This window comes from Symphalangus syndactylus, chromosome 21 (genome assembly GCF_028878055.3).
Source record: "Symphalangus syndactylus isolate Jambi chromosome 21, NHGRI_mSymSyn1-v2.1_pri, whole genome shotgun sequence".
In the NCBI taxonomy this organism is placed as follows: Eukaryota; Metazoa; Chordata; class Mammalia; order Primates; family Hylobatidae; genus Symphalangus; species Symphalangus syndactylus.
The window spans coordinates 79,467,040-79,490,125 of NC_072443.2; the positions used below are offsets into that span (position 1 = coordinate 79,467,040).

A 23,086-nucleotide genomic window follows, 5' to 3' on the forward strand; every position below is an offset into this window, starting at 1 on the left:
TTTATCGCAACTTGAAGCAATTTCATTCTTTTTTTTTTTTTTTTTTTTTTTGCTTGTGTATGTCTTTAAGTGTTTATGAGTCTGTCTTCCCACACTGGAATATAAACTCCTCAAGGGAAGGCTGCTCACTACTGTACCCTAAAAATTTGAAACAAGCCCTGGCACTTAGTAGATTTATTTGTTGAGCAAATAAATGAATCTTACCAGCATTTTTTCAAGGTGGTTTATGTTAAGATACAGTTTCTAAGACACCTAACTTGATGAGAATAAAAACAAAGCACTGGCCACTATCTGTATTTTGGGGAGGGAATTGTTTGTTTGTAGTTCTGTCTTCACTGCTCTTTTTGGAGGGACGTATAATGCTTTCCTACCAGAGAGTGTTGCTATTCAAAGTGTGGTCCACAGACCAGCAGCATCAATGTCACCTGGGAGCTTGTTAGAAATGCCGAATGTTAGACCCCCCAGCACAGACCTATGAATCAGAAGCGGTACTTAACAAGATCCCCAGGTGATTTTAATACATTTTAAAACTTAATTAGTACTGATCTAAAATCCTAGTCTATTCCACTTCTCCTTCCCACCCTACTCTCCAACTGCACCCAACCTCCCCATTGTTAAGCCTTACTGGCCCATCCCAGGAAGCAGCTTCTGGTGCCTCTGAAACTATTTACCTAAACGCTTATCTTCTCAGGCTTCTTCCCTCCGGATTTTGTTCTGTTTACAAATACTGAGGCTGAAATGTAAACCATATCGAAGCTCTTCTCTAAAAGGCCTGCGTGTCCTGGTAAGCCTTCACATCTGCAGATATCTATTGACATATCTTAAGCAAACAACTTTAAATGATTCCACTGGTGCCCTGAGTTTAGCTTTTCCGTTTATCTTGCCTGGTAAGCAGATTGAGGTTAATATTTATTTTTAAAGCATGCAATACTCACAATATTTCTTAAACATGGGTTGAAGTCACATACCACCAGCCTCGGAACTGGGGTTTGAGCTCATTCCATCTGATTCTAAAGCCTGGGCCGTTAATCTCTATGGAGCAATAGGCACAAAAGTATGCTTTATGAAAGCACCATTCGTTTGTCCATTAGTTCATTCACTCATTCAAAAGGCGTGTGAGAGTGTTGGGTGGTAAAGAAATGTAGAACTCTTCAGCCCACCAGGAGAGGAGATGAGACAAGCACAAAAGTAATCTTACAATGTTGAGTCATGTCAATGGTGTAACATACTCTGGGTACAGTGCAGGACTTCGTGGAGGAGGTAGCAGGCATAGGTGCCTCTGAGGAGCAGAAGGCCCAGGAAATCAATGTCCTAGGACTGTCCCCAAACCCTTGGATCTAACTTGATTCAAGATCTTGGGTGTCTTCCAGGCAATCACTGGGCTTTAGTCTCTTTAGGATGCGCCCAGCAGTCCTGTAGGACTCAGGGCAAGGGGTATTTGCCTTCATGCAACAAAATTTTCCTAAGCCCCTACTGTATGCCAGGCACAGCCCTAAGAACTGGGAGTCCAGCGATAAATTAGGCAAAATACCCATTCTTGTGGGGCTTATTTTCTAATGAGGCATAAAAGAGATAAATAAATAATGTTTGAAATCCTCGATGGTTTTGGTGCACAGAAAAGACCATTTCAAAGTGTATCTTGGTTTTAGAAATTAATGATTAATTTGTTAAAGGCACATGTTTTTAAAAAGCAAGGGTTTAAGCTCAGCTTGTATGTCTACTTGTAAGTCTCAAAAAGTGTGAGCCGTCATTTTTAAAGATCATTTGAATGTTTGAGTCCGTTTGCGAACTCAATTAATTCCAACACTATCAAACATTTTAAGGTACATTTATAAATTCTTTGTATTCAGTTTCACTTTTTAGTAAGCTCATTTGTGTTATTGATAAATCTTCCTAGGTGCCTAAGTAATTTATATAAATCTATTAAGAGAATAAATGTAATTTTTAAAGTGTCTTAAATATTCTAACAATATATATAAACTTAATAAGATCTCAAAATTCTAAGCCAAGATCAATTATTACTCAGTTACATATTCGAAATGAGTATTACTAGGCTGATCTGTTCATTCTAATAGACCGAATTCTTGTAAATATAATAAGCACGTAAAATATACATTTTAACATGAAATATCTATATACATATTAATATTATGACTTGATTATCTTAAATATTTAGAAAATCGTAAATTTCCTCAGGGTCGAAATATGCTTAATCTTAAAGGAAGCAATAATCTCGGCACTTTCAGGTTTGGGGTTTGCTGAGTTTAATAACTACTAAGGTATGGCTAGATCTTGGGGTGTCTAATGGGCCAGCTGAATTCCTTCTTAAGAGAAGCCTAAAGAAGAAGTCATGGCTTCACCTACATTCTTTATATTCATGTAACTCATGACTTCTCACCCACACACTCTTGGTTTTTGCATTTCTTTCACTCTGTAGATAAAGGTGTGTGATCGTTAATATTGAGTGTCAACTTGATTGGATTCAAGGATACAAAGTACTGTTCCTGGGTGTGCCTGTGAGGGTGTTGCCAAAGGAGATTAACATTGGAGTCAGTGGACTAGGAGAGGCAGACCCTCCCTCAGTCTGAGCGCGCACCATCTAATCAGCTGCCAGTGTGGCTAGGATAAAAGCAGGCAGAGAGACATGGAAAAACTGTACTGTCTAAGTCTCCTGGCCTCCATTTTTCTCCTGTGCTGGATGCTTCCTGCTCTCGAACATCCGATTCTAAGTTCTTCAGCTTTTGTTCTCTTAGACTTTCATGAGTGGTTTGCCCGGGGCTCTCAGGCCTTCAGCCACGGACTGAAGGCTGCACTGTCACCTTCCCTACTTTTGAGGTTTTGGTACTCAGATTGGCTTCCTTGCTCCTCAGCTTGCAGATGGCCTATTGTGGGACTTCACCTTGTGACCGTGTGAGTCAATAGTCCTTAATAAACTCCCTTTCATGTGTACATCTATCCTATTAGTCCTGTCCCTCTAGAGAATCTGACTAATACAGAACACATGAACTTGACCAGAATCTAAAGGCCACACAACTCTTACAGATTTCAGATTAAATTGTGGATATCTCTCAGGAAGGTGTGGAATTTTTAAGCCTAATGTCCAAGGTCATTCTATGGACAAGCCATGCAATATGAAAAGAAGAAAACTAAAGCAGAGGGATCACAGAGTGACAGGAAAGGCACTGTTATATAGGGTGCTCAAAGGTGGCCATGGGGTAAGATCCTGAATGATGGAAGTGATGGGCCTATGCTGGTGTGTCTGTGGTAATAGTGTTCTAGGTAGAGGGAACAGGAGATGCAAATGCCCTGTGGAAGGAGTATGCTTGGCTTTTTTTTTTTTTTTTTTTTAAAGAGTCTTGCTGCGTTGCCCAGGCTGGAGTGCAGTGGTGTGATCTTGGCTCACCGCAATGTCCACCTCCTGGGCTCAAGCGATCCTCCTGCCTCGGCCTCCCAGGAAGCTGGGATCACAGGTGCCAGCCACCATGCCCAGCTAATTTTTGTATTTTTAGTAGAGACAGAGTTTTGCCATATTGGCCAGGCTGGTCTCAAACTACTGACCTCAAGTGAGTTACTTGCCTTGGCCTCCCAAACTGCTGGGATTACAGGCATGAGCCATCTTGCCAGCCCCACATTTGGCATTTTAAAGGAGCAGCAAGGACGCCAGGGGACTTGTGTTATGAGTGAGGGGAGAGTAGTAAAAGATGAAAGCAGAGGAGAATGGGGCAGGATATTGGGATGGGGACAGTTGACACGTTTCCTTAGGAACCAGGATCCGGAGCCTGAATTCCTTTCTGAATGAGGTAGGAAGCCATTTGACTTGACTTGGGTTTTAAAAAGCTTTCAAGCTTTCTCTGGCCGCCTATTGGTGAATAGAATGTCATCAGGCTGGGAGAAAAGCAGAAAAACTGGTTAGGAAAAAGCTCTTAAAATAGACCAGTCCAAGCCAGGTGCGGTGGCTCACACCTGTAATCCCAGCACTTTGGGAGGCCAAGGCGGGTGGATAACCTGAGGCCGGGAGTTTGCGACCAGACTGGCCAACACGGTCAACCTCATCTCTACTAGAAATACAAAGATTAGCCAGGCGTGGTGGCACATGCCTGTAATCTCAGCTACTCGGGAGGCTGAGGCATGAAAATCGCTTGAACCTGGGAGGTGGAGGTTGCAGTGAGCCGAGATGACACCAGTGCACTTCAGCCTGAGTGACAGAGCAAGACTCTGTCAAAAAAAAAAAAAAAAAATGGGAGGGGGGAGGTCCAGAAGTCACAGTGATCTGCAGTACCAGTGGAAATTGTGCCAAGTGACTGTATTCTAGATGTCTTCTTAAGGCAGTACCACCATGATTGGCTGAGGGATGTGAGACCAACAGAGGAATCCAAGAGAACAGTGTAACTGGAAGAACAGAGTGACTTGTTTCTGAGGTGGAAGACACTGGCGAAGTAACAAATGGGGTCAGGGGGATCAGGGGTTCAGTCGGACCCCTGATCCCCCTGACCCCATTTGTTACACATGCCAGGTGGAAGACATACGGTGGGAGAGTCAAGGAGCAGCGGGACACATGCACCTGGAACTCAGGCTGGAGGTGGGAGCCACGCTGTGGGCTGACTCTCATCCACCCTGAGCTCTAGATTGAATTTCCAGCTGCTCTTTGGTTCCTCCATCAGGATGTCTACGTGGCGTCTCTGATGCTCAGCAAGAAGCAGTTACTATCTGTTAGCACTATCTGCCATGGGTGGCTGGTCTGGGTCAGGCTAGAGGAAATACCTGGTGTATTCTTCCAGGAAAATAAGTAGTGTCATCTGAGTGGCTTATCAGAATTTCTGGCTCCTTTTACAATGGAATTTCCAAGGTTAATGTACTGTACCCCAAATTTCTAGGTCACAGTTGAGCCAGCTTGGATAACATGCTTTGGGTGTACAGTAGAGTTTAAGGATTTGATATCAAAACATGAGTCCAAATCCCTTCACTTGACACTTCCAGTGTTTAAGCATTAAGTTCCAGTGTTAAGCATGAGTGCCTCCTACGTGCTGGTGTATTCATTTACTACAGCTGCCACAACAAATGACCACAAACCAGGTGGCTTAAAACAACAAAAATGTATTCTCTCACAGTGGTGGAAGCCAGAAGTTGGAGCAGAAGTCAGACCAACTGTGCAGGGCCATGCTGCCTCTGGAGGCCTTAAAGGGGAATCTCTCCTTTTGCTCTTCCAGACTCTGGTGGCTCCAGGTGTTCCTGTGGGTACATCAGTCCGATCTCTGCCTCCATCTTTGCATGGCCTTCTCCTCTGTGTCTGGGTCTTTGCCTGTGTCTCTCATAAGGACCCACTGGATTTGGGTTCCACTCAGATAATCCAGGAGATCCTTACATTAACTACATCTACAAAGACCCTTTTTCCAAATAAGGGTCACATTCCCAGGTTCTAGGGGTTAGGATGTGGATGTATTTGGGGGCGAAGCAGGGACTATTCAACCCACTACTGCTGGTTAGTTCCAGATACAGGAAAGACGTAACCCATTCCCACACTCCTGTGTTAATTCAATAAACATTTATTGAGTACATACTTTATATAAGACCTCATATTTGGCATTGCAGACACCAAGATGAAGATAATAGACAAAGGCCTTACAAAGACCTCACAGTTTCATTGGGGGAATGGGATCAAAAAGGCTCAGTTCACCTAGGTATGCTGAGTCTTTCTGATCCCATTCCACTAATAAAACGTATTAAAAATAGTATGGTATTCTCATATTATTTAATCCCCCCAACTCTGGAAGGTAGCTATTAGTGTTCTTATTTATGGATGCATATGCCGTGGTTCAGAGAAGTGAAGTGACTTGTACAGGGTGAGGATTAGTAGGTGGTGCAGCCAGGATTTATACCTGGGTCTGCCCAACTGCAGCATACCCTGTTCTGTGCACTTCAGCGTCAACTACCCAATTTCACCCACTGGGATATCACACGCGCACATAATTAAATGCTGACTTCTGTGACACAGAGTTCAAAATGGGTGTAAATGGGATTTTTAAAATTTATTCTCATTTAAATATGCAAGGGAAATATTCTTGGAATCTTCTGGTCAGCCCTTTTTGGGAAGCACTCACTTTTATATTCTGCAAATCTACACGTGCTGGTCTTAGGTTTGCTTAAAATATGGTAGTCTCAGAGGCCTCAGTCCTATCAAAGAAGAAAAGAATGATAAAACTCGTCTTTGCCCTGGCTTTGGCAACCCAGGCTCTGTATTTTATCTGAGAGAGATACTCTCAAAAATGTTGTAACAAAAAAAAATTAATTATAACCAATATTGTTTTGTAATCAAATATAATTTGATTGGACACAGACTCACCAACCAGTACCCTGGAAAAGTACCCCTTGTATAAAGACCTAGTAATCAGAAGCATGGGTTTCATGTACAATTCTTACCTGGTAAGGAAGTGAGGTTTCATTTTCTTTTCTTTTTCTAGTGTGGCCCAGCAAACGGGAGACCTGGGTATACTCTTAGCAATGACCTGAGCCCGGTGATGCAGGGCACATTGCTTTCAACCTCTGAGCTTCAAGCTTCTCATCGCTAAGGCGAATGTTTGTACTAGGTGATCTTTGAGGTCCCTTTTGGCTCAGAAGTATATTAACTGTGAGGCTAAATGTTTAGTGCTAATTATATTTGCTGGGATATGTGTTCTTTATGGCTAGGCTTAGTTTACATTTTTTATGAGACAGGTGAATGAGGTTAATAAGAATAGTTAATTAAAAAAGAGATTGAATTCCCAGAAGGTATTTTATTATGAATTTAATTATGAAAAGTACTAATTGCTTCACTCCAAGACTTGAAAATTGTCCAACTGCTCAGTGTACAAAGTAAGAGACAGTTTTCCTCAAGCCTGCCTCAGCTCTGTACTAATACCAGTGATGCAAGAATATCTCGCTTTAAAAAACATTTTTTTTTTGGAGATAGAGACTCACCATATTGCCCAGGCTGGACTCTCACTCCTGGGCACAAGTGATGCTCCTGCCTCAGCCCCATGACTAGCTGGGATTACAAGTGCCAACCACTGCACCCAGCTCCACTTTCTAACTATAGAAAGAAAGAGTGCAGGAGAGCTAGTCAGCTTGCTTAATGGGTCTCTTATCTTCAATGTCTTTACAAGAGACAAGAAATGTACATGTTAAAATGTAGCACCATTACTATCAACCTACTGTGTGTTCTGACTATAGGGTTGCCACTAGCCTGTGTGGCATCTTCTTTGCAAATTAGCAAAAATGACCCTTTTTCAAAGAGCACAGCTCTGCACAAAAACAGCTTGGGAAGCAGATGGCTCTGCACCAGGGTGTGGTTTGACAAGTGGAGCTTGGGATGAGTTGCAGTCCCTACTTGTTTCCTTAGCTGAGCGTGTCTGTGCAGTGCATATACTACCCCAGTGGACAAGGCGGTCCTGCCTGGCTCATTCGCTTACATTCTTTCTGCTTTTCCAGGAAAGTGGCTGGTCTTTACTTTGAAAAAAGCCCTTGATCACTGCTTTGAAAATAGCCTTGTCTGAGGTTGCAAGCAGAGGGTCTGGAACACTTAAGGGCCTTGAAATTAGGAGGGAGAATGGTATCTTTGAGAAATGGAGAGAAAAAACATTGTGGCTGAAATTAGCAAACAAGATGAAGTTAGGAGACAGGCTGTAGAGATGGACCAGGGTCATGTTTGTTTAATCTCTACCCCATTGGTGAAGGGCGTTTTCCTAAGAACAGTGGGACTTGGTAGACTGGTTTTAAGCATGGAAGGGTTTAAATAGATCAAACTGGCTTCTCTGTTGAGTGGGAATTGCAGGAAGCCTTCGTCAGAGGTAAGAGATGCCGGTGGTTTGGGCAAGGGTGATGTTGGAGAAAGGTGGGTGGATTTTAGAGTAAAATTATCTCATGAATTAAAGAAGTTATCTAGAAATGATGATGGATTTGGTTAAGGAATGAGGGGAAGGTAAGGGGTGATTTCAAAAGTAATAATAATAGCTAATATGGTGCCAGGCATCATTCTAAGTCTTTACATATATTAGCTTTACATATATTAGCTCATTTAATCCATGAAGGAGAAACTATGATTTTCCTCACTTTATAAAGGAGTAACTTGAGGCACAAAAAGTTTAAATACCTTGTCCAAGGTTCCATAGCACACAGTCTGAGTTGAGATGTGAACACAGAGTCTGAGGTTCAAGTCCTTTTTCTAAACCAGTGATTCTCAAAGGAGACATTTTTGGTTGTTACAGCTGGTGCTGGAGTGCTACTGATATCTAGGGATAGAAGCCAGAGATGCTGCTAAATATCCCACAATGCACAAGATAGTCCCCACAGCAAGAAATTATCCAGCCCAAAATGTCAGTAGTGCCCAGGTTGAGAAACCCTGTTGTAAATTGCTACATTATTAATTTACTACCTAGTATTAATATACTACCTACTGAGGGTAGCCACTAGGTTTCTTAGACAACTGGTCTACCAATACTGGGGGAAGACCAGTTTGAGGGAGACTGAGTTGCTTTCTGGACACATCCAGTTGAGGTCCTTTAAGACACCCAGGAAGACAGGGCAAGTAAACTGCTGGCTGCTCACTTGGCTCTGTAATTCAGAGAGGTCTGGCACTGCTTGGAGTAGGTTTCTACTCCTGGCAACTGGATACACCAAAATATCTCCTGTATTTTTGTCGGGTACTTGTTTGTTTGTTTATATCCCCACCCTCTTCCAGAAAGGATGCAAAGCTGCTTAGGAGGATAAGGAACACACAAGAGTCTGAAGTAAGTTAAAAGGAGGACAAAGGAATACATTCACATAAGGGTGGAGACATAGGATGGAGCCAGCGATGAGTCTGAAAGGAACGCGAATCCCATTCCTGGCAGCTGCAGGGCTCTTCTTACAATCTCACTGGATTTCTTTATCCCAGTCTCTGCTGAGATCTCTGCCTCCTCTCCAGGAGATGAACCCCAATCCTCACCTCTTGGCTGCCCTGCAGCTGAGATGAAAACTGAATGTGCTTACTGTCTTTTAGGTTCCTCGCACCTAGTGGGAGAACAATACACAGTTGTAGAGAGAAACTCCAGGGATGGGATTGTGAACAAGACACAAAGCCTCCCCCATAGAACTTCCTTTTGAATGGGGGAGACAAACCAAAAAGGCGAGCAACCATGGATACGAGCATTCGTGCTTTGTTTTGCTTATCAGATGATTTAATAGCTAGTTCCAAGGCGTCTTTCATGCTATAAAGAAGCAAAAAAGGACCCAAGAAAAAATGATGAGGAGAAGTATGGTGGTTGGGGAAGCCTCTGTGAGAAGGTGATACGCAAGCTGAGACCTAGAAGAGGAGAAGGGACAGACTTTCATAGAGTCGGAGAAGGCATTCCAACCAGGAAACAGTGTGGATAGCCCTGGACGGGAAACAACTGTGGTCTCTGAGAAACTGGGAGAGGCCAGCAGGCCTGAAGCAGGATGAGGGAAGAGAGAGGGTGGGAAAACAGCCAGGACCTTGCAGGTATAGGAAAGAGTTTGGGCTTTATTTCAAGTGCAGTAGGGAGCTATGGTAGGACTACGTGGCAAAGATCAACAATTGTCCACAAGCATCCATTCTCCCCTTTGTCCTCATTCATAAAATCCACAAAGTTGAACTGGGCATGTGGCTGCCTGGAATAAGAACAACTTTTCCCAGCCTCCTTTGCAGATGTGGTCATGTCACTGCTGGAATCTAAGGCGGGGTGGTGTATGCAACTTCTGAGTAGCATCTTTGAAAGGGGGATGTGTATCCCCACTCCTCCTTGCTGCTACATGGGGTACAGATTAAATGGCTGGAACCCCAGCACCATCTCAGACTCTGAAGTGACCTTGGAAATGAAAGCCAGGTTTGGAGATGCCACAATGTGGACAGAGCCTGGATTCCTGACTCCACTGAACTGCCGTAGTCTCAGGTAGCCAGCTGCCAGATGCTTCTGGGAGGGAGAGAAAAGCATCTATCTTGCTGAAGCCACTGTTAGTGTGCATTTTCTGTCACAGCTAAACCTAATTCTGACTGATAAAGGCTTTCAGGAGGAATGACATGGTTCTGTTTATCACATCAGAAGCTCCCTTAGGCCCTTGTGAGGAGCAGAAGATTGAAAGGGAGTGAGTACAGAGCAGGGAGATGGGGGCAGAGGCTGCTGCAACCATGCAGGCGAATGAATGAACTAATGAATGACCAGGTTCAGCTGCTCTCTGCTCGAAAGCCAAAACTCAAGAAATGAGACTTGGTGGGAGGAAAAATAGGTTTTTCGGAAAGCCAGCAAACAGAGAAAATGGTAGACGACCATCCTAAAATGCCATCTTAAGTCAGCACAAATTTCAGGCTCTTTTTTATGTTAAGGGCGGGGGAAGAAGAGGAAGCTGGGATCAAGATGTAACTGACGACTGCAGACATCTGGATGCCAGTGAGGGCCTGAGGAGTTTGGGAACTTCTTTGTCCTTGGTCAGGTCACAATGCTCCTATAAATCTTTAACAAAACACAGTTGTTTACATACTTTCCCTTTAACCCCAGAGTTATTTTTTAAAACTACATGATTGCTGTTTTTGTGTATTATCTCAGTGCTCTAAAGTTGTCCTAGCCTACATGCGGGGATGGGTTAAAGCCCCTTACGCAAAAACGGTGAGTGTTACGTTCTTTTGCTGTTTCACTGTTGCTCAATGAATGAGTGAATGAAAGCATCTCCCAAGGCTGCCTGCTTGCTTACCTTCTCACGTGATGCTTCTTTGCCTCTCTGTTCCTTAAGGAGCTTTCCCTCCCTTCTTTCTTGCCCCACGGTCCCCAAACTCACCAGTGTGGGCAGAGGGAGAAAAGGAGTGTTCTATCCAGCCCCATACCCCAGCACCTGCTGGGCAACTTTGTCTTTCCTTCTGCAAAAGAAAAGAAGTCCCCTCAAAACAGGAGGGGATGGGAAAAGGCATGTCTCTAAGCAGTAACCCTGGCAGGGCCTTCGGGATTCCCAAATTCCCAGTTTATAGACGGGGAAGCTGATCCCCAGAGAAGGGAAGGGACTTGCCTATGTCCACATAGCATGTTAGTGGGACACATCATGAAACATAAAAGCAGGAAGAGGGTCTAGAAACCATCTAGCCCTACCCCCTCATTTAGAGAAAGGAAAATCGAGGCCCGGAGAGGGACAGTTAGTGACAGAGCCACGACAAGAACTCAGAACAGGGTCGGCTGGTGTGCAACCAGCTCGGTGACACAAAAGCCTGTGCTAGGGATTTAATGTTCTACTGTCCTGTGTTGAAATTCTTCATAATCTTATCTGTAAATGTGTAGTTTGTAAATGAAGTCTGTGGGATAACACAGCAGGCACCCAGGCTAAGAGTCTCAGTTCAAGTGCAATCCGGCCCCTCCCTCACCAGGTGGGTTCTCAGTGCCAGCTTCCCCAACCCTCTGCTATCCCCTCCTCACATCCCTTCTTCTCTCTCTTCTACCCAACAGCTGCCAGTCTGCTGTCTGCAGGGCACTGGCACGGGAGGCTGAGCATGCACATCCCACAGCATTTGGGTAGGACATGGCTGCAGCCATGTGTGCCCTGGAGGTTGATGACATTGTGGTGCCTTCAGTGTTACTGAAGGGCAACTGGCAGGGCAAGCCTTTCCCCTGTGCTAGAGCCTCTGACATGGAGGTTGCAAGATGTGGGGGTACCAGGTACCCCCACAGATGGGCACTGGTGGGCCACACTGCAGGAGAAGGCTCCTGGGTGCCTTGAGGGCCTCCGTGCTCCTCTCCAGTAGCTCCATGCCCAAGGGAGCATAGCATTAAATAGCAAATACGCAGCACAAGACGGGCCACAGAAGTGGGGTGGGGCTTTTTTATGTTTGGGTACCTCTCTCCTGCCTGTGGAACAAAAGGCATGTGTTTGCATTGTGCCCTGGGCTGTCACATTAGGTAGCTGTCGTGACTCAGGACTCCTGTTGCTCTGGCCACCAGCCCCCAGCCCCCAGCCCCACTGGACAACACTGGTGTATTCACGATCAGTCTAGTGCGTTCCCGGCCCTGTGCTGGGCCTCTTTTCTCTGTTTTCTTGTTTGCAGACTTGTCATAACTGAGCGAGGTGTGCACTATTATTAGACTCATTTTACAGGTGAGGAAAGACGGTGCCCACAGGCTGAGTTAACTTGTCCACGTCCTCCACCTGGGAAGCAAGAGAGCCAGGCTCCCCACCCAGGTGGCCTGGTGCTCCTGTCCTGGGCCGGCATGCGGGCAGTCGGGCCGTCGGGGAAGGAAAGCGCAGTGTAGAGGGGCTGCTTCTCACCGCCTCTCCTCCCCTCCCCGCCTTCCCCGGGAACTCATGCCCCTCCCCTGCACGCCTGCTCCTTGCCGGCTCGCCCTGGGCCGCTCCGGAGGGAGGAGACCACGTGACCCAGGTCACCGGTAACCAGGCAACTGTTCCAAGACGCTGCTTTTCATCCACTCTGGCTTCTGCCTTATTCAATATCTGCCAGGCGGGCAAGGCTCCTGGGAGCATCCCTGAAGTAATCCTAAGAAATAAGGCTTGCTGGGGAGGCCTGCGGGGACATCTAATATTCTCTCTCTCTCTCTCTGAACTCTGTGCCCCAAAGTCGTGAACCTGCCTGTTGGGGATTCTGAGTGAATGGTGGAAATCCAGATTCGCTGGGGCCAGAGTTTGCCCTGCGCATGAGGGAGAGGGTGTGGGGTATGGGCAGAGGTGGCAAGGGAGGCTTTGTGAAACGTTACACTCTGCCTCCTCAACTGCGGGCCATTTCTCTGGGCCAGGAGCCAGCTGTTCCCAAAATGGCCACGATGCCTCAGGATGGAGGCTGACACCCTGTGCTCTCAGAAGCGGCTCAGAGCTCAGAGACAGACCCTGTATTCATGCAATTCTGCCTTCTGTGCATGCAGTGGATTGCTGCCATCTCCAATCAGGTGGGGACATTAATGGGGTGACCAAGATTTATTAAGCCCCTATTATCTTCCCTGTGCCAGACACTAGGGAGAGAAAAATTAGCAAATCCGACCTACTTCCAATTTCATAGATGGGAAAATGGAAACTCAGATAGGCAGAAAGAGTTTCCCTGGATCTGGCTTATGAAAATATCAGCCTTTCCCATTTGCCATGCTGCTTTTACAGAGGAAGAAAGGAACTTCAAGTGCATCTAGGCCAGCTTCCTTACTTTGCAGAAGAGGAAACTGAAGAATAGGGAGACAAAGTGTCTCCTCCTCCAGGATCACACAGCTTGCTTGGATTCAAAGTCACTTTTTAAATTACACAAGGGACTCTTAACCACAGTTACGACCTGTTCTTGGATTCAGTAACTGTTTTTTGTTTTGTTTGAGACAGGGTCTTGCTCTGTTGCCCAGGCTGGACTGCAGTGGCACAATCACAGCTTGTTGCAGCCTTGCACTCCTGGGCTCAAGGGATCCTCCCTCCTCAGCCACACAAGTAGCTAGGACTACATGCATGTGCCACCATGCCTGGCTAATTAAAAAAAAATTTTGTAAAGATAGGGTTTCACTATGTTGCCCAGGCTGGTCTTGAACACCTGACCTCAGTCAGTCCTCCCACCTCGGCTTCTCAAAGTGTTGAGATTACAGGTGTGAGCCACTTCGCCCAGCCCAGTAACTGTATAGAACTCTAAACCTCCTTCTGCTTTCCAAAGCCAATTGAATTGTGCCTGTCTCTATGTGCAGATAGCACTGTAATTTCATAATACAGGCAGTGTCATGTAGTTAAAAATCATTCTTTTCTCTTCTTGGGAGCAATTGAGATTTTGGACAACTATTTCATCTTTTTAGGTTTGTTTTCTCTTCTGTAAAATGGGGGTAATAATAGTATTTACCTCATAGAATTATTGGGAAGATTCAATGAAATAATTTATATCAATTGTTGAATACAGTCCTGGATATTATTATAGTTGTGTCAAATTTTTGTTACTAGTGTCTTCAAAATCTCAACCAGATAAAGAATAGAGCTGACCTCACCTCATATTCATTCATCCCTTTATTTGATATCCCAAAGGACTATCCCTAGGACTATGTCTGCGAACCTTTGGATGCTCGATAAATGTTTGCTTAATTGGTGAAATTCTAAAATATCTAGAATTGACTTCAAGGTAGACTTTGTTAACAACACCAAAATGGTGGACAGAAACATCTTCCTTTCTTAGCCAGGCCTGGACTTGAGCAAATTGTAAATTTAACCTCTTCTTCTTTCCCCTGCCCTTCTCTAAACCTTTAGCCTCCTCTGCAGGAACATTGGAGACCCGTCATTACCTCTTTATGATCTGAATTTAAGATCAAGGTGGCCCTTCTCCTGGTTGCATTTGAAGTCTTCTCTATAATTATGATAATTCTTTTATCAGTGAGAGGAGATGTCCGGGGGCAGTGGGGCAGGGGTGGGGGGTGGGGGGACGCAGAAACTCATCAGACTGTCAGGAAATGAGACTAGTTGGCTGTGAGATAGCTTTGGCCACTAGGCTCTATTTCCAAGCTTTTTTTTTTTTTTTTTTGCAGTTAAGTATGACCATGTCGCTGAGTTCTGGCCAGTGCATGTGGGTGGAAATGACATGCACCACTTCCAGAACTGGCCCATCTCATGCTCCTCCTTCCCCTTCCCTAGCCTCAATGGGGAGGCCACCTGCTAGACACGGAAGAGCCACCGGATGGAAGAAGCCTGGGTCTCTAAAATACTGCTTGGAGGAGACTACTCTGCCTGCAAACTAGAAGCACTGATTTTGGACTTTTTGGGAGGAGAAAGAGAAATTTTTTTTTTTTTTTTTTTTTAATCTGTTATCTTTTTTTTTTTTTTTTATTATACTTTAGGGTTTTAGGGTACATGTGCACAATGTGCAGGTTTGTTACATATGTATCCATGTGCCATGTTGATTTCCTGCACCCATTAACTCGTCATTTAGCATTAGGTGTATCTCCTAATGCTGTCCCTCCCCCCTCCCCCCACCCCACAACAGTCCCCGGAGCGTGATGTTCCCCTTCCTGTGTCCATGAGTTCTCATTGTTCAATTCCCACCTATGAGTGAGAACATGCGATGTTTGGTTTTTTGTCCTTGCGATAGTTTACTGAGAATGATGTTTTCCAGTTTCTTCCATGTCCCTACAAAGGACACGAACTCATCATTTTTTATGGCTGCATAGTATTCCATGGTGTATATGTGCCACATTTTCTTAATCCAGTCTATCGTTGTTGGACATTTGGGTTGGTTCCAACTCTTTGCTATTGTGAATAGTGCCGCAATAAACATACGTGTGCATGTGTCTTTATAGCAGCATGATTTATAGTCCTTTGGGTATATACCCAGTAATGGGATGGCTGGGTCAAATGGTATTTCTAGTTCTAGATCCCTGAGGAATGGCCACACTGACTTCCACAATGGTTGAACTAGTTTACAGTCCCACCAACAGTGTTAAAGTGTTCCTATTTCTCCACATCCTCTCCAGCACCTGTTGTTTCCTGATTTTTTAATGATGGCCATTCTAACTGGTGTGAGATGGTATCTCACTGTGGTTTTGATTTGCATTTCTCTGATGGCCAGTGATGAGGAGCATTTCTTCATGTGTTTTTTGGCTGCATAAATGTCTTCTTTTGAGAAGTGTCTGTTCATGTCCTCTGCCCACTTTTTGATGGGGTGGTTTGTTTTTTTCTTGTAAATTTGTTTGAGTTCATTGTAGATTCTGGATATTAGCCCTTTGTCAGATGAGTAGGTTGCAAAAATTTTCTCCCATTGTGTAGGTTGCCTGTTGACTCTGATGATAGTTTCTTTTGCTGTGCAGAAGCTGAGAAAGAGAAATTTTTATTACATGAAGCCATTGAGTTTGGGGAGGAGACTGGTTATCTGCTATAGCATCTAGAATGTTACCTTAACCAGCACAGTAAGGAGATGGGCCACTGCAAAAGAACGCTGAATGAGATACTCTCTGTGCCGTGTGCGAAAGCTTGGGCAGGCTATGCAGGAAGTTGGGCTGGGTTCAGATCCTGCCTTGCCATTTCCTGCCTGTGGTATTCTTCCAAAGGCTCTGAGCCAGCTATTTTAAAAGTCTTAAAGCTGAGACACCCATCATTGCCCGATCACTCTCTTCTGAAGAGATTCTGGGAGAATCAGAGACCTGGAAAGTAGGGCAAGGGTTCTTTGATTTCAGCTCTGTTTTAGTGTTTTTACCTTGGCTACGAGTTTAGAGCAAAATAAAAAATGCCCTGCGGGAACAGCTTTTCCAGTTCCCCTTTTGCTGCCTCTTTTTTCCTTCCTTCCATATCTTAGGATGAATGTGGATACAGGCAGCCTGGATTCATGGCCGGCTCTGCCATTTTTAGCTGTGTGACCTCAGCCAAGTGTCCCTGCCTTCCTAGGTCTCCATTTCCACATGCGTAAATTGAAGAGAATATGACCTTACCTTGCCGGGTAGTGTGAATTAAAGACATAATATTAAAAGATGAACACACTGGAAGCCCTCGGGGGACATAACAGAAGCAGGACAGGGCTCCCGCTTCCGTTAGTACTATTACTTCTAACCTTTACACTCCCTGATTTGTGCTTCTCTTCAACCCTTCATACAGTAACCATTTATTGGGTACCTACTATGTGCCAGGGAGTGAACAAGAAGGCAAAGTTTCTGCCCTCTTAAAGCTTGCAATCTGGCAGAGAGGTAAATGTATTTTAAGTGAACAGACATAAAATAATTGCAAATTGTAATAGATGCTATAAAGGAAATAAACAGTTTGCTGAGATAGAGAACAAGGGGTGAGGGGAAGGTGACACACATGTTGAATGTGACATTCAGGGAAGGTCTCCCTGAGGCGGTGATGTTTCTATGAGCCCTGAAGACTGAGAGACGATCAGACAACAGAAGAGCTAAAGGGGGCGCCATGTGAGCAGAGAGAGAGGCTCTTGCGAAGGTCTTCAGGTGACCACCTGCGGTGGTCAAGAGGCAGATAGGAGGCCAGTGAGTGGTTAGCAGAGGGTATGAGAGGCCAGGAGCTAGGAACCCAACAGGACTTCTAGACTGATAGGTCTCACCCTGCCTGACAGGCCATGGGACGGAAGGTGAATTTTTAAAATGTACATATATAAGTGTAATAAGTCATTTAAACAGGAGTTTCGTGGTCCACCTTATATTTTTACAACAGTAGTTCTCAAAGTGTGATCCTCAGCCCAGAAGCATCACCTGGGAATTTGTGAGGCATGGAAATTTGCAGGTCCACTTCTGGCCTAATGAATCACAGGCTCTGCGGGTGGAACTCAGCTGTCTGTATTTTAACAAGCCCTCCAGGAGATGCTGCTACTGCTGGTCTGGACTGGAAGCTCAGTGATTCTCAATCCTGGATGCACAAAAGAATCATCTAACCTTGGGAGACCAAAGCAGGTAGATCGCTTGAGGTCAGGAGTTTGAGACCAGCCTGAGCAACGTGGTGAAACCCCATCTCTACTAAAAATACAAAAAATTAGCTGGATGTGGTGGCACACGCATAGTCCCAGCTACTTGGGAGGCTGAGGCTGGAGAATCGCTAGAACCTGGGAGGTTGAGGTTGCAGTGAGCCTAGATGGCACGACTACACTCCAGCCTGGGTGACACAGCAAGACTCTGTCTCAAAAAATAAAAATAAAAAGAACCATCCAGGAGCTTTCATGAGCTACGAATGTTGAGAGACCTTCTACCCACTACCCCTAGATTCTGATTTAATTAGTCAGGGTTTGGCCCCTGGGTGTTGGTAGGTCTTGAATGTTCCCCAAGGCATTCCATAGCTACAGCAGCTAGGACCCCAGCTCTAGCTGCTGCGTGGAGAATAGACAGCAGGGGGAAGGGAGGAGATGCAAGAAGATCAGGAGGCTAATGCAGTGCTCCAGGTGAGGGATGATGGTGGCAGAGAATATGAAGGGGCTTAGACAGATTTTAAATATATTTCGCAGAGAAAAACCCAACAGGACTTTTAGATTGATAGGATATGGGGTGGAGAGGTGGGACTTATGTTCAGCATCAGATTGAAGGGAATGCCAGCCATAATAGTAAAGACCCTGTGCTTGTAGATAGCCTGCAGCTAGAAGACCCTGGCAACATAGAGTAACGTTGAGCACAGGGCCCCAAAGAAGTCCATCTTCTCTATCTGCCTGGCAACAAAGAAGATTTCAGCAAACTTAGCAAAATCTAAGCTTACCCTAAGTTCTCAGAGGAGCCACAATGTGAAAGGGACTTTACAAAAAAAATCTGAATACTCAGATAGGATGTTCCTGTTTTACAGCCCAGTCTCCTGGGAACGCTCTGGGCACTGGCCCTTCCGGGGAGAACAGGGGGCTGGATGATGTACCCAGGAGTGGCCAGCAGGTGGCATGCCAGACTGAGAAATGTCTATTGCAGGGAGCAAGGCAACTCTTGCTGTTTGTTGCTTAAGCAGAAGAAAAGGATTCACTCCGGAAGTAATACTCATGTGTGCAATGTACTAAATGGCTACTGTGTGCCAGATACTGTGCCAAGTGCTTATGTGTATATTCTCGTTTAATCCTCATAGCTCTACAAGTTGAGTTCCACGACTTTACATGTATTCAGAGATCTAAGAGACTTGGGCGATGTCACTGACATGGTCATTGGCAGAACCAGCCTTGGTCCTCTAGCCTGTCTGACCCCATGGCCACTTTTCCTGTCAAAAGGGCCAGGATCCCCAGCAGCTCTTTCTTGTCCACAGCGGTGCTTTCACTCACGCGTGGGGGCAATGCCCTTGGAAGGTGGGGCCATCAGAATTAGCAAAGCCGTTAAAGTCAAACCCCCTGGGCTTTGCCCCTCACTTGCTGTGTGATGGTAAGAATGCTACTTGGCCTCTCTATTCTCAGGTTTCCTCATCTCTAAAATGGGGTGAGGCTGGGCCCAGTGGCTCACTCTTGTAATCCCAGCACTTTGGGAGGCTAAGGCAGAAGGGTTGCTCAAAGCCAGGAGTTCGAGACTAGCCTGGGCAACAAAGTGAGACCACAGCTCTACAAAAAAAAAAAAAAAATGGGTCGAGACGTGAGGCAGTGAGCTGTGGTGAGATGATCTTATGTAACTGACCCAGGATCTTGCTTGCTTGGCCCAGAGGAGTATTCAATGAATGGCAGCTTTTCTGCTTAAAATGACTTCACAGGAGGTAGAGACAACTCTGAAAGGTCTAAAACTGTGCTATCCAATGGTGCTTTCTGCAGTGATAGAGATGCTGTATATCTGTGCTGTCTAGCAGCATAGTCATAACCACATGTGGCTATTGAGTGCTTGATACATAGCTAGTGCAACTGAGAGATGGAATTTTAAATTTTACTTAATTACAAAAAATTTGAATTTCAATAACCGTATGTGGCCAGTGGCTACTGTATTGGACAGTGCAAGTCTAAAATGTGTCTGCAATCACAGTCTGTGTGTCTTTGACAGCCCCTTGGGTATGAAACAAAATAAGCTATTTTCAACATTTGGAGCCTAGCATATAGCAGGCACCCAGTAAATGTGAGTTGGTCAGAAATGGGAGAGAAAGGAAAATCAATAAGCAAAGCCAAAGCAATGTTTTACATTTAACAAATTGTGCAAAATTGTAGAACTGGACTCTCAGACTTCTCCAACAAAATCTTCCAGAGTTCAATACCCATGGAGGACTGACTGGGGCAGGTTGTTAATTTTTTACCCTTTCAAGCCAGAATTCTCTAAATATTTCTTCAACCTGTATTCGACGGGGACAGAGAGCAAATGTGTTCAAGTTAATAACATGTGTGTTCAAAACAAATTCCTTTCATCTAGTCGCTGACTAAAGAACACTTCCTCCTTTTCTGTGCCCCTCTCTTCAAATTTGTTTTTTTTTTGCAATTTCACAAATCAAACAACTGCTTAGAAAATTTATTCTCTCTCTCTCTCTCTGTTTTGTTTTGTTTTGTTTGTTTGTTTGTTTGTTTTTGAGATGGGGTCTCACTCTGTTGCCTAGGCTGGAGTGCAATGGTGAGATCTCAGCTCACTGTAGCCTCAACTTCCTGGAGCTCAGATGGTCCTCCCACCTCATCCTCCCAAGTAGCTGGGACTGTAGGCATGTACCACCACGCCCTGCCTTTGAGTGACGAGTAAAGGGACCATTGGATCTGATGCCTTATCCATCACTCCTCTCACCTCTGTATATCCTCCCAGCTCCCCAAATGGTTGGGCATCCTTTTCCCAAATAGTCATTTTCCAGTATTAGCAACCCAGGTAACTGTTAATACACTCCCATAAGGCAGTGTGTTACATGGTGTCAACTAGGTGAACATCTGCACGACTCAAAGAAGCTTCACCCAGATGATAGCTAACCTACTATTAAAACAGCAATTCCCACCCAGTGGCTGAATGTGTTTTCACATTACATTATCACTTGTTAATATCAGAGCCAAAGTGCAATCTCAGCTCTCTACTTCCCCTCCTTCAGTCTTTATCTACTCAGTCCACTTCACACCTGTCTCCAGGTACCTGCTCTGCTCTCATCTTCTGGGCTGGGTATCTTGGGATTCCCCTCCAGATCCCCTCCTCTGCCCCTAGAGGCTGACCATCTAGTCTAGGGAACCCTTGCTCTTTGGCACTTAGCTGGGTTCAGCTAATGCAGAACCCCCGCAGGAGATTGCAAGGCGGGAGAGGACAGGATGGGTGCCCTTCCTTCCAAGGTCTCAGCCAGCCTGTGTGTCCCCAGACGAGGTCTCTGTTGCTCTCAAGCTCCACAACTCCCTAAGGTTCTGCTAACAGCTTTCTTCCCTCGTCCCTTAGACCTGAAGATGGTGAGCCCTTGCAAGGTTACTTCGCTTGCCTTCGTGTTCTCCTACACATGCACCTCTCTAAATGTCCTCTTTCTAAATAAATCTTCCTCCATTTCTCCTAATTCAAGTGTGACAGCTGTTTCTATTGGGTCCCTGATTGACATACTTTCCTTTGGCATATGGATGCATTCTGGTTTTGCTGTATTTCTATTCCTGGTTGCTCTGTGAACCTCATGACTAAGATTTACCTCCCCTTCCACACATCACTTGCATTCAAGGTATTTGCTGTTCTTAAAACTGAATTTCTCAGTTTCACTGTCTTTGAACTAAACATCCACCTGTTCTTTTTCTTTCCTTCTCTCTTTTTCTTCTTGCCTCCTTCCCTCCCTACCTCCCTTCTTGCTGGGTAGTGATGCATGAGAGCACTAGCATTAGTCTGCTTGAGTTAAATTCTCAGATCCTTATGCGACCTCACCCCCTTAAGCTTAAGTTTTCTCATCTGGCAAATGGGGACAATGATTGCATTGTCTTGAAGATTAAACAAGATCTTAAGATGGTGTTTGGGCCTGGAATGGTGACTCACACCTGTAATCCCAGCACTTTGGCAGGCTGAGGAAGGCAGATCGCTTGAGGCCAAGAGTTTGAGACCAGCCTGGCCAATGTGGCGAAACCCCATCTCTACTAAAAATATAAAAATTAGACCGGCGTGGTGGTGGGGGCCTGTAATCCCAACTACTCTCGAGGCTGAGGCAGGACAATCACTTGAACCTGGGAGGCGGAGGTTGCAGTGAGCCGATCGCACCACTGCACTCCAGCCTGGACAATGGAGTGAGACACTGTCTCAGAAAAAAAAAAAAAAAAAAAAAAAGAATTGTGTCTGCACAGTCTGAGGTTCCTCAACATTTGTGGAATGATTATTTCTGTGTGTCAAGCTACTACCTAATCTCCAATATCATAATCTAGATTTTCAAAGATTCTCTTTCTTGTGCCTCTAGCTGGTGGATGGCTTCTCCCCACAATACTTCTCATGGTCCTGAAGTGACCTTTTGAACCCTGGATTTTAAAGGCATCCTTAATTTCCACAGGCCCAGTACAGCCAGAGAGCAAACTCTTAACCTAATTCTTATACTTTAGTTTGCTTCCCCCGGCCCCCACAGTTACTGGTAAAGAAAAAGAAAAGGAGCTTTAAATTGTCTTATTATTTTTAGTATCTCCTATGAAGTACTAGATATTCAGAATGCCATAGAGAAAGGCACGAAGAGGAATTTTTTTTCTTACAGAGGTGATGGGCAGAGCAGGAGGGAGAATTTGACACCAGTTCTAACAGGCACAGGGGAAAGAAAAGTACAGAATGCTTTGCACGTGGATACTATGGAAGTATTTGTGGTTTTACAGTGGATTTGATCAAGATTATAGAGGAAGTAGTTGAGACCCAAGTTAGCTTGAAGATTGAGGAAGATCTATGGCTATAAATTCTCCATTACGTGTCTGTTCCATTAATCATTTAAAAAAGTGTTGATTATATGATTTTTCACTTCTAAACTCCTGAGAATTGTAGGAAAGGGATTAGGAAGGAGGGGTGTGTGTGTGTGTGTGTGTGCGCCTGTGTGTGCAACTCACAAAGAGTTAAGGATGCAGTTACATCCACAGCTGAATGAATTTTCTTGATGCTCCATTTATTTCATATTTTTATTTTCTCAAGAGTCCCCCCAAATAGCAATTTATTTACATTTGTCTTCCCATCTAATTTTGCTTTAACAATAGTTAGGAAAACACAACCAGACGCTTTTTTTTTTTTTTTAAAGGCATCTACGTGTTGACATCAACGTCAAAATTAGCCCTCAGTCTCCAGAAAGTCACTTTTTTCAGTTCAATTAATAATTCAGTTGGAAAACTCACCTCTTAAGTTCTGGGGCAATATAGCGGGGGTCGGAACACTGACCTGTCCTCAGGGAAATCAACCAGCTGAGCTTCTTTTTCTTGCAGTTCCCTGGACAACCATTCCCTAAACAAGGTTCCCCATTTAACAATTAAATTTTAATTACCTAAGCAAGAGATAAATACATTCTGTTTTTTAAAACTGAATGTATCACAGATGAAGCTAAAGTGCCCTTGGAGCACTCTTTCTAGTCATGATCTTCTTTACTGAAGGCTACAAGTTTGGGGTGTATCTTTATAGAACTTTTACTTTGCATTTTCCTACATCTATATACATGTCCACATAGCAAGTGAGTAGCATTACTGCGTGCCCATTTTTTCCCCCTTGGTTTCTTACAATCTATGGTAGTTTTTCCTGTACCCCTGATCTTGAAGAACACCAAAGACCAAACTGCAAAACCCAATGGCTGATTGCATCTCATTCTTCCC

General features: G+C 44.7%; 1 long non-coding RNA gene across 1 annotated transcript in view; it reads left to right on the forward strand.

Annotated features, from left to right (window-relative positions):
• Nucleotides 1-12,393: 12,393 nt before the first annotated feature.
• LOC134735499 (uncharacterized) overlaps nt 12,394-23,086 on the forward strand; it is a 30,093-nt gene continuing 19,400 nt past the window's right edge. The window contains exon 1 of the long non-coding RNA XR_010118682.1: nt 12,394-12,496. This is a non-coding gene — a long non-coding RNA (uncharacterized lncRNA). The remainder of the gene's footprint in view (nt 12,497-23,086) is intronic.